Source organism: Glycine max, chromosome 10 (assembly GCF_000004515.6).
Source record: "Glycine max cultivar Williams 82 chromosome 10, Glycine_max_v4.0, whole genome shotgun sequence".
Lineage (NCBI taxonomy): Eukaryota > Viridiplantae > Streptophyta > Magnoliopsida > Fabales > Fabaceae > Glycine > Glycine max.
In genome coordinates, this window is record NC_038246.2 from 1,718,715 (window position 1) to 1,727,609 (window position 8,895).

General features: G+C 27.1%; 1 non-coding gene across 1 annotated transcript; it reads left to right on the plus strand.

The window, feature by feature from the left end:
* The first annotated feature begins 5,077 nt into the window (after positions 1 to 5,077).
* Positions 5,078 to 5,148, plus strand: TRNAG-CCC (transfer RNA glycine (anticodon CCC)). Its single transcript has one exon. It is a non-coding gene; the product is annotated as a tRNA-Gly (tRNA).
* The last annotated feature ends 3,747 nt before the right edge of the window (positions 5,149 to 8,895 follow it).

Here is an 8,895-nt window from a genome sequence, read left to right on the forward strand (position 1 = left end):
ATTAGAACCTTAGGGGAAGGTACTGGGGCATTATATAGAAATCAAAAGTTATGTCTACAAGAATATCACCCATGTGAATCAATTAACATATGATTATTTTAAAGTTAAAAAGAAATCTCAAGTCTATATAAAAACCTAGATTAATAAAAAATACTTGTGATTTACATAAAAAAAATGTGTATATGTATAAAAACAAAATGGGAAAAAGCCTTCAATTTTTTTTAACTAGAGAATCTACATGTTCTTTTGGTAAAGATCGATTAGTTTCTAGATGTTTTTTTCATCGGAAGTAATTTTTTATTTGAGTTAGATAGATAAGATTATTATAAATTGATAAATTTATTTTAAATTACTAAGTGTAATTACTTGTTTAAATTAATTGTAATTATAATTTTTACATTAAAATGACATCACCAAAGTTAATTGTATATGTTTGCCAAATGGACACTACGATAGTGGAGTCCAACCAAAGTGCTTACTGGGCCAATTTGTCTTTTGTTCTCGTTCATATGCCTCAAGAGTTTTGGATAACACAGGAAGTATTCTCCACAAAAAATATTTATATATTTTTAATTAAAATATAAAAAGATAAAAGTAATATAACAAAAATGATGCAGATATAACATTATCCGATAATCAAACTCACTCTGGATAAATCACGGTGTGACATGTTAAAGAATTTGTAATTTAATTAGCTAAGATTAAGTATCCATGACATGACTTTTTTTTCCTGAATAAAAAAAATCATTCAATCAGTTAATTTTGAGTTTAAGTTCTAATTATGTAATTATCTTAATTTTTAAAAAGAAAATTTGTCGTCAATTAATAATGTTATCCAATTCCACAGGTCGAATAAAAGTTACAATAAAAATTACATGTCTTGTCTACTAAAAGTATGTTATATATTCATATTGTATACACACCTAGTTCCTCTGCTATTTAAATATAGTTAAAATATCGCTTCTAATATTAATAAACAAAAATCCTTGCTGACCTGACCAATAAAAAAAAGTTAAATTTAAGGCTCAGATTATTGATAAGCACAAATCCTTCCTGACCAATAAAAAAAGTTAAAGAAAAAAGCTCAGATTATTGATAAACACCTGTGCAGCTCCACTCCATATATATAAAGGTAGCAATAGGCAGAAGCGGCTTATCAGAATATTTGACCTGATATATGTCTTGTCTTTATCACAAATTATCTAACAAATAAATTATGTTACTTTTAACAAGACTTAATTAACTAAATAAATCCGGATTTGGGCATTTTAAAAGGTTTATTTGACATTTTAGATGACATATTTATTTTTGTTTAAATAAATAGTTAAAATTTATAGTATAATTTTGAATTTATTTTTAATATACAAGATAATATGTTTTCTACAGCATATAATATGTTTTCTACAAAATATAATATAGATATTCAAATAGACTTTTAAATTTGGTGAATCTGAGTTCTTACACACACACACACACAAAAAAGGTTAAGCTTAGTTAAAAAATCAGTATGATTTGTTATATGTAAAGTCTGCTCAACATTCAATAATGGCAAATTTTAAGAAGTGCATTAAATTAAGAAATTAAAATTTTTGAGTTTTAATTAAAAAATATTATTAATACACTTCTATATCATATTTTTTTATTGTGCTTCTAATTTTTAATAAAAAATATTATTTTTTAACCAATGCTTTTAAATATTGGTAAAAAGACCCGTTTACCAAAGATGTTTGGACTTATTTATACAGGTTTGAATGACCTATTTATTTGATGTTTAAATATGTAATTAAAATAACCAAACTGTTTAGTTTTGGATGAATATGACAATTCTTTATAAGAAAAATATATAATGAACTTAATACTATAATATTTTTTTAAAGTAAACATACTTAAAATACTTGTATTTTTTTCCTGCGTATTTCAAACAAAGAAAAGAATGTAAAACTTGAAATTTTCTCTCCAGTACTGCTCGTGTCTATCGTGAATCTTGCATACCAAACGTCGAGTAAGAGGGGAAAGGGAGAACTCTGTATTCAAACATATTTTATTTCTTGAAGTACATGTATTTTCCTTCATACTTGAGAATAACAATTTAATTTTGGCAGACAGAAAAAATGCCGAGCAATTAAACATGCATACGAAATTGTTGAAGTTGAATGATTCTTAATTATAAGACTCTATGTCTCTTAAAAAATAGTTATCGTATCAAATTTGTCAATTATTTATATTAATATTTTAAAATTATTCTTTTTTTTTCTATCTACTTACTTATTTCCCATTAATATTTATAAATAAAATAATTAAATAAAAGTGCGTAAGAAAAAATAATTAATGTATTTAAAAATTAGAAAAAAGTGTTATAAAAAGAAAGAATAATTTTTATTTTAAAAATCTTATAATTAGGAATATAAAAAGTATTTACAAACCTAATGTAACTCAGTTGATAATGCATGAGTTTGTGAAAAAGGATTTGAATTTGATTCCCCTAAAATATAATGTTGAGAAAGACAATAAACTTTAAATGTAATTAAGTCTTTGATTAAGATTTAGTCTTACAATTGACCTAAAAAACTAAAACTTAATACATCGGGTTTGAGAGAAAAAACCTTAATTACCTGGTTGAAAAAAAAATTGTATTCACAAGTATCGTGATTTTTTTGTAAAGAAGATATGCTGCGCTAATACTGAAATTCGTATATTTTAGATGAGATTTGATTCCTAATGTAAACATCATGAAAACCGTGTTTTTGAGGATGCCAACTAACTAAGATGCCCTAAACTAAACGGTAAATATCAACTTGTCATTTGTCAAAGAAATGCAGGCACTCGAGGATGTCTCCTTCTGACCTGTGGAATCAAAACAAAACCGAATAATTTCTTTATATAAGCTGCCAAATGTCAAGAAACAAAATATCTGCTCCACAGAAAAATGAAAATTTTAAAAGCTGGGGTAAAAAAGCAAAAAGCAAATCAAGTGAATATATGCTCTGTTGAAAAGATATGGTGTGGGACATGTTCTTATGAACTCAATTTTGTTGTCATTTATTGTGAATTATAAATTGATTATTTTATTTTAATTTTTGAATCATTGATAGTTGCTTAATGAACAGGTGGTTCTTCCATCTATAAAAGTGAGGGTCATTTATCCTAGTTTGCTATACGCGATTGTATCCATGTAATCCTTATGATGTACCTAGTCCTTTGAGAATGGTTGAATAAGATATAGATCAGATGAGACAACCAAATCAAATTAAGATTCGAATCAGATGATGCGTTGTTGTGGGGATCAAATGACAATCTAATCCGGAGGGTATACAACCCTTGAGGCTCAAGCATGAAGTGCATAGAAGCTAAGTCACGAGGATCGGATAACGGTCTAACTTAATGGGTACACAACCCTCAAGCCTCAAGAATGAAGTGCGTAGAGACTAAGTAGTAGGAATAAGATAATGATTTGACCTAGAAGGTTCACAATTCTCAAGCCTCAAGTGTGTAGAGACTAAGTAGCGGGGATTGGATAACGATCCGATCTAGAGGGTATACAACCCTTGAGCCTCAAGCACGAAGTGCATAGAGGCAATCAAATAATGATTTGACCTAGAGAGTACACAACCCTCAATCCTTAAGCATTAAGTGCATAACAGTTAAGTAGCGGGAATCAGATATATCGATTTAACCCGCAGGATACACAATCCTCAAGCCTCAAGCACAAAATATATAGATGCTAAGTAAGGGAGATTAGATAACGATCCAACTCAGAGGGTACACAACCCTTGAGCCTCAAGCATGAAGTGGGTAGATGGTAAGTTTTAGTGATTGGATAATGATCCAATTCAGAGTATAATTTCTTGCACCTTTTTTACATTTCAAAAAAATTAATTCAGAATGTAATTTTAGTTTTATAATTAGCAACACCTTTTATATCTAAGATTAGTCATGTAAGAAAGGTGCGAAATGACGTTCTAATGTTCTAGAATGAAGCCCATGGCCCAACAAAATAGTTTATGCTAAGTCTAGCATGCATTCTATTATTTGACACTACGGCAAAATCATACCTTTCGAGTGGCATATTGTAGAAAACACTCAATGTTACCAGAATTGAATTAGATAAGTTAATTGAACCAGGTTGATAAAAAAAAATAGTTGGAGGTGACTTGGAGCCATAATTAGTTTGGTTAAACATTTGAGTCGTTTTGTAGTCGATTGAGTAAGAACCGAACAAACTCAAAAGCTTAAAAATGTTGCTTTCAAGCAAGACTTAAGTCGAGGATCGGATACTTTTAAAAATAACATGCCATTAGGCTAGAATATTTTTAACGGTGTTGATATATCAAATGTATTAAACACTTATTATTTCTTTTTTTATTTTTCATTAATTTTTATAGCATTTTTCATTATTTTGTATTACATTATGTCACTTATAATATGTATATTTTTTCTCTCTCTTCTCTCTAAATGTTAAAGATAGTAGAGTTTAGTGTTCGTCAAATTTTTTTTTGTATATATACATAATATTTTATATATGTTGTTCACATTCAGATCTGGGAGATTCTAAAGTCAAAGTTATAGAGTATTTATTCACATTTGTTTTAAATTGTATGATTAATAATTATGTGAAGCAGTTTCAAGTGTTAAAAAATCTTTCAAATTAATTCTTAAATATTAGTAAAATATATTTAACTTTGGGATTAAACTTAAGAGTGCTCAATATATATTTGAGTAACTACTTATATAATTGCATTACTATAAGGAATATTTAAGAGAAAAGATAATACTTGCGAGACCAAATTAATAATTTGTTCAAAATCAAGTTATAGTGTTTCTCTAATCATAATTGTAGGTGCTACAAGTCTACAAGAGCGAGTAGCTAAAAATAATTGAATGCTAATATACTCTTTTAAATGTTTTTTATTATAATTGATTGAAATTTATTGTAAATTATAAATATAAATATTATTTATTATTTAAGGAGTTTTCTCTTATATTTTTTTAATAAATTTTAATGTATAATAAAAGTTATTTTAAAAAAATAGAGACTATATTGGTATGATATATTTTATTGTAGAATAATTGTCAATAAGCGCAACTGGTGTAGTGGTATCATAGTACCCTCCCACGGTACTGACCGGGGTTCGATTCCCCGGTTGCGCATTTTTTGTATTTTTTTCTTCCATTTTAACTAATTTCAATAAAAGAATATTTTGTATTTTTTTCTTCCATTTTAACTAATTTCAATAATCCTTTTAGTTACTTTGATAGATACAATTGTCTTTTAGTTACTTTGATAGATACAATTGTCATGGCTCGCCAATAAGAAATTTTTAGAATTAATAATATAAATCAAAATTTATTTTTTTTGTTAAATTTTATAATATTTACTTTTGTTGAATTCCATGTGAATGAAAAAAAATATTTTTGTATTAAATATTTTTTTTATTGTAAATACATTAATTCAGTGTAACTTGAAAACAAATCATGTGATTATATTTTTATTTTTAATTTAATATTTTATTAAAAGACTCTTTTATTCCTAATGTTCTTAATTCAGTCTCTAATTTTCTAATCACGATGCTTGTAGCTTTCATTCCTTTCTCGTCGTTACTAATTAATCGCTTTGTCTCACTGTTTGATGGCCCCACGAGGATGCCAACTCTCAGGCTTCCGTTAGGCTAGGGTTGTGTATGCTTCTCATGCCACTAGTAATGCACTAATGTTCTTGCGTTGGTTAAGGGAGTTAGTATTGATTCCATCTTTATTGTTGTTGACTGTTATCAAGGGATTAACATTTTTTTATTACAAAAATATCATTCATTCGGAATTTGTGTAATTAGGCATGAAATCCTTGAAGAAAAACATATTTCTGCCATGTATTTTTTCATGAAAAAGTAATTATAAATTAAGTTATACTTTATTTAAATTAATTTTGATATAAATTATATTAATGATATACATATTATCTTTTGTAATAATAAAAAAATTAATTATTACATAAATTAACTTTTTTTTATTTAAATATAAATTAATGATGACGTAAATTATTCTTTTTAATTTTAATTGTAATCAAAATAATATCATGAATTGATTTGATGATGATTAATAAAAATAATTTTTATAGTAATTAATTTGATTATCTTTATAAATGATAATTTGTATTCAATTAATTTAATTTTAATTAAAAAAAGATATTGAATACTATTAAAAATGATAAATTATATCATAATTAATTTGATTACTTTAAAAAATAATAATTAACTTGCATTTATAATTAATAAAAAAATCTTAAAATAAAAAAAAATACCCATCAAAAATAGAATTTTATTATGTGTCTCAACGAAGTCATAATAAAATCATGTTTTTGTTATATATTTATTTTTATTTTAAAATATTAAATAAAAATATGATTTTATTATGTATTTCAAGAAAAATCACAATATAATTGTGTTTATGTTTGTGTATTTGATGGGAGTGAGGAGAAGGATAACACATGTGAGGAGGGAAAAAAGAAGGAGATGTGAAGTGTTTAAACATAAGGATAAATTGATATTTTCCAGATATTTTAAAGTTTTATAATGACCAACAACAACCTTAGTATGGGTTAATATCAACTACCGTTGGTTGATCGCTCTGCCTCCAAGTATCGTTCTGCTTCGCAAACTTAACCGCCTTGAATAGTAACTCATAATTTATGTTCAATTGTATCTTCGTGGTTTATCCCAAATTCCCAATAAGTCTGCATTTGGTTTAAGCTGGTTCAATGCTACTGTAGTGCATGTTGTGTGTAAGTTTAAATGGGCATTATAATTTGTTTGGTTATTTAATTGTACCGTGTTTAATAAATTTGGGATTTGGAAGCTGTTTTGAATAAAAAGAAAAAAAGAAATGCTATTCTCTTATTTTGAATAATTCCTTTGTGTCTTGTTTAATTGGTAATACAAGCAGATTTACGTCCAAGAAGTAACAGTGAGAAGGAAATGAAAGTTACGAGTTTTAGGAATAAAAAATTAGAAATTGAACTAGGAAGATTAAAAATAAAATATTAAATTAAAAAAATATCACATTTGTAAAAAGATTCTTTAACTTTAATTGTAAAAAATAAAAAATAAAACTAAATTATATGATGTGACTATATAAGTAAGGTTACATTATATAATTAAATAATACATTGATTATATAAGTGTAATAAAAGTGTAATTTATTTTCAAAATAACCATTAAGCACATGGCTACATATTCATGGGGTGAAGTCGATATGGGAATCAGATGTCATTTTAGGGACGGCATTGATTGAAAACTTGAAACGTATAATCATAAGCACGAATCATATTACTTATAAGAATATTGTAATACTTTTCTTAAGCAAGTAAATTTGTGTTCACTAATAGTCAAAATATTCTTCATTTAATAGGAGATTTGTGCTTTATTTTTGTCCTAGATCAGACATCAAAGTGTTCCTCAATCATAAACTAATCTTTCACTTAGACATGTATCTGCTGACACAATGAAATTTTGTATACAATGCAATCAAATACATATTTTTCAGCTAAATAGATAATTGTCACTTGCATGAAAATAATAAGATTTTATACCATTGTACCAACCTTTAGGTTGTTTGTCCTTAATATCAAGTTTCAAAGATAATTTAAAAGGTTAAGTGACTTGTCTACCTGGCCCACAGATCTCTCTCATGCGCATTGAAAAATTCCACGTAATTGCCTCCTAATGTTATATACTAATCATAAGCCTCACTGCACGGAATCATAGCTCATAAACCATCTAGCCAGTACTCCTCTTCCCTAGCTACCTTTCATTTTCACTTAATAAAAATAATTTTCAGATCGATCTGCTCAATAATATCATGGCAACAATAAAACTTGATGGAAACCCTTCTCAACAGCCACCATGCGAGCTTCTGCTTCCCTGCACGAGAAGCAGCTTGAATTTGAGTTTGTTCTCATTGACATGAAAAATGGTGAACACGTACAAAAAGGAACCCTTCATTTCCCTTAATGTAAGCATTACCACACTCACTAATTATGAAGTGAAATTTTCCTTCTTTCTTCCAACGATATTTAGCATTTTAGCCAATTTTCAATTCTATTATATATACACCTCGGGATCTGATGCATGTAGCCTTTCGGTCATGTTCCAGCCTTTGAAGATGGAGATTTAAAGCTCTTTGGTACGACGTATACATGATTAGCTACAAACTCTTTTAACATGTTCATTTTAACACACTTTAATTTCAAAATTTTAATTGAAAAGAAGATAATAGCAAGGAAAAGTTTAAATTTTGTATTACAAAACCAATTTTTCCTTCAAACAAATTAGTCATGTTTTTCTATTCTCTTTATTTTCTTTCCTCCACTTTCTCTCGGACGAACTATACATGGGGTCATGAGTCAAGTAATACTTTATATAATTAAAGTGAAAATTATAGTGAAAATGAGTAGTCCGATCGAGTGATTATTATGACTACTAGCTAATTAATGAGTTTATTAGTAAGAGGCTTGTGAGTCCATTATCAATTCCTTCTCCTAATTATATTTTTAATGTTCGATCTTGTGAATTTAGTTAAGAAATTAGAATTCAATTTTATAAGAATCAATAAAATGAAAAAAATAAAAAATAAAATCTTATAATTTAAAACACCTGATGAAATAGGATATTAAAACATATCATCAAAACACTACAACATAAAATTTTAAATTAATCAAATAAGACAAAAGGAACTATTAAAGTCCTTTTTCTTAAAGACCCCTCTAAAAATTGATTCGTTTTCCTAATTAATTCTAGTTATAAGAAATGAAACAAGTTTCAAGAACACCCAACACCACATTTGCTTGACTAGATACTGCAACAAATTAGGTAGTAATTGAACCTCACAAAACACACTCATTCC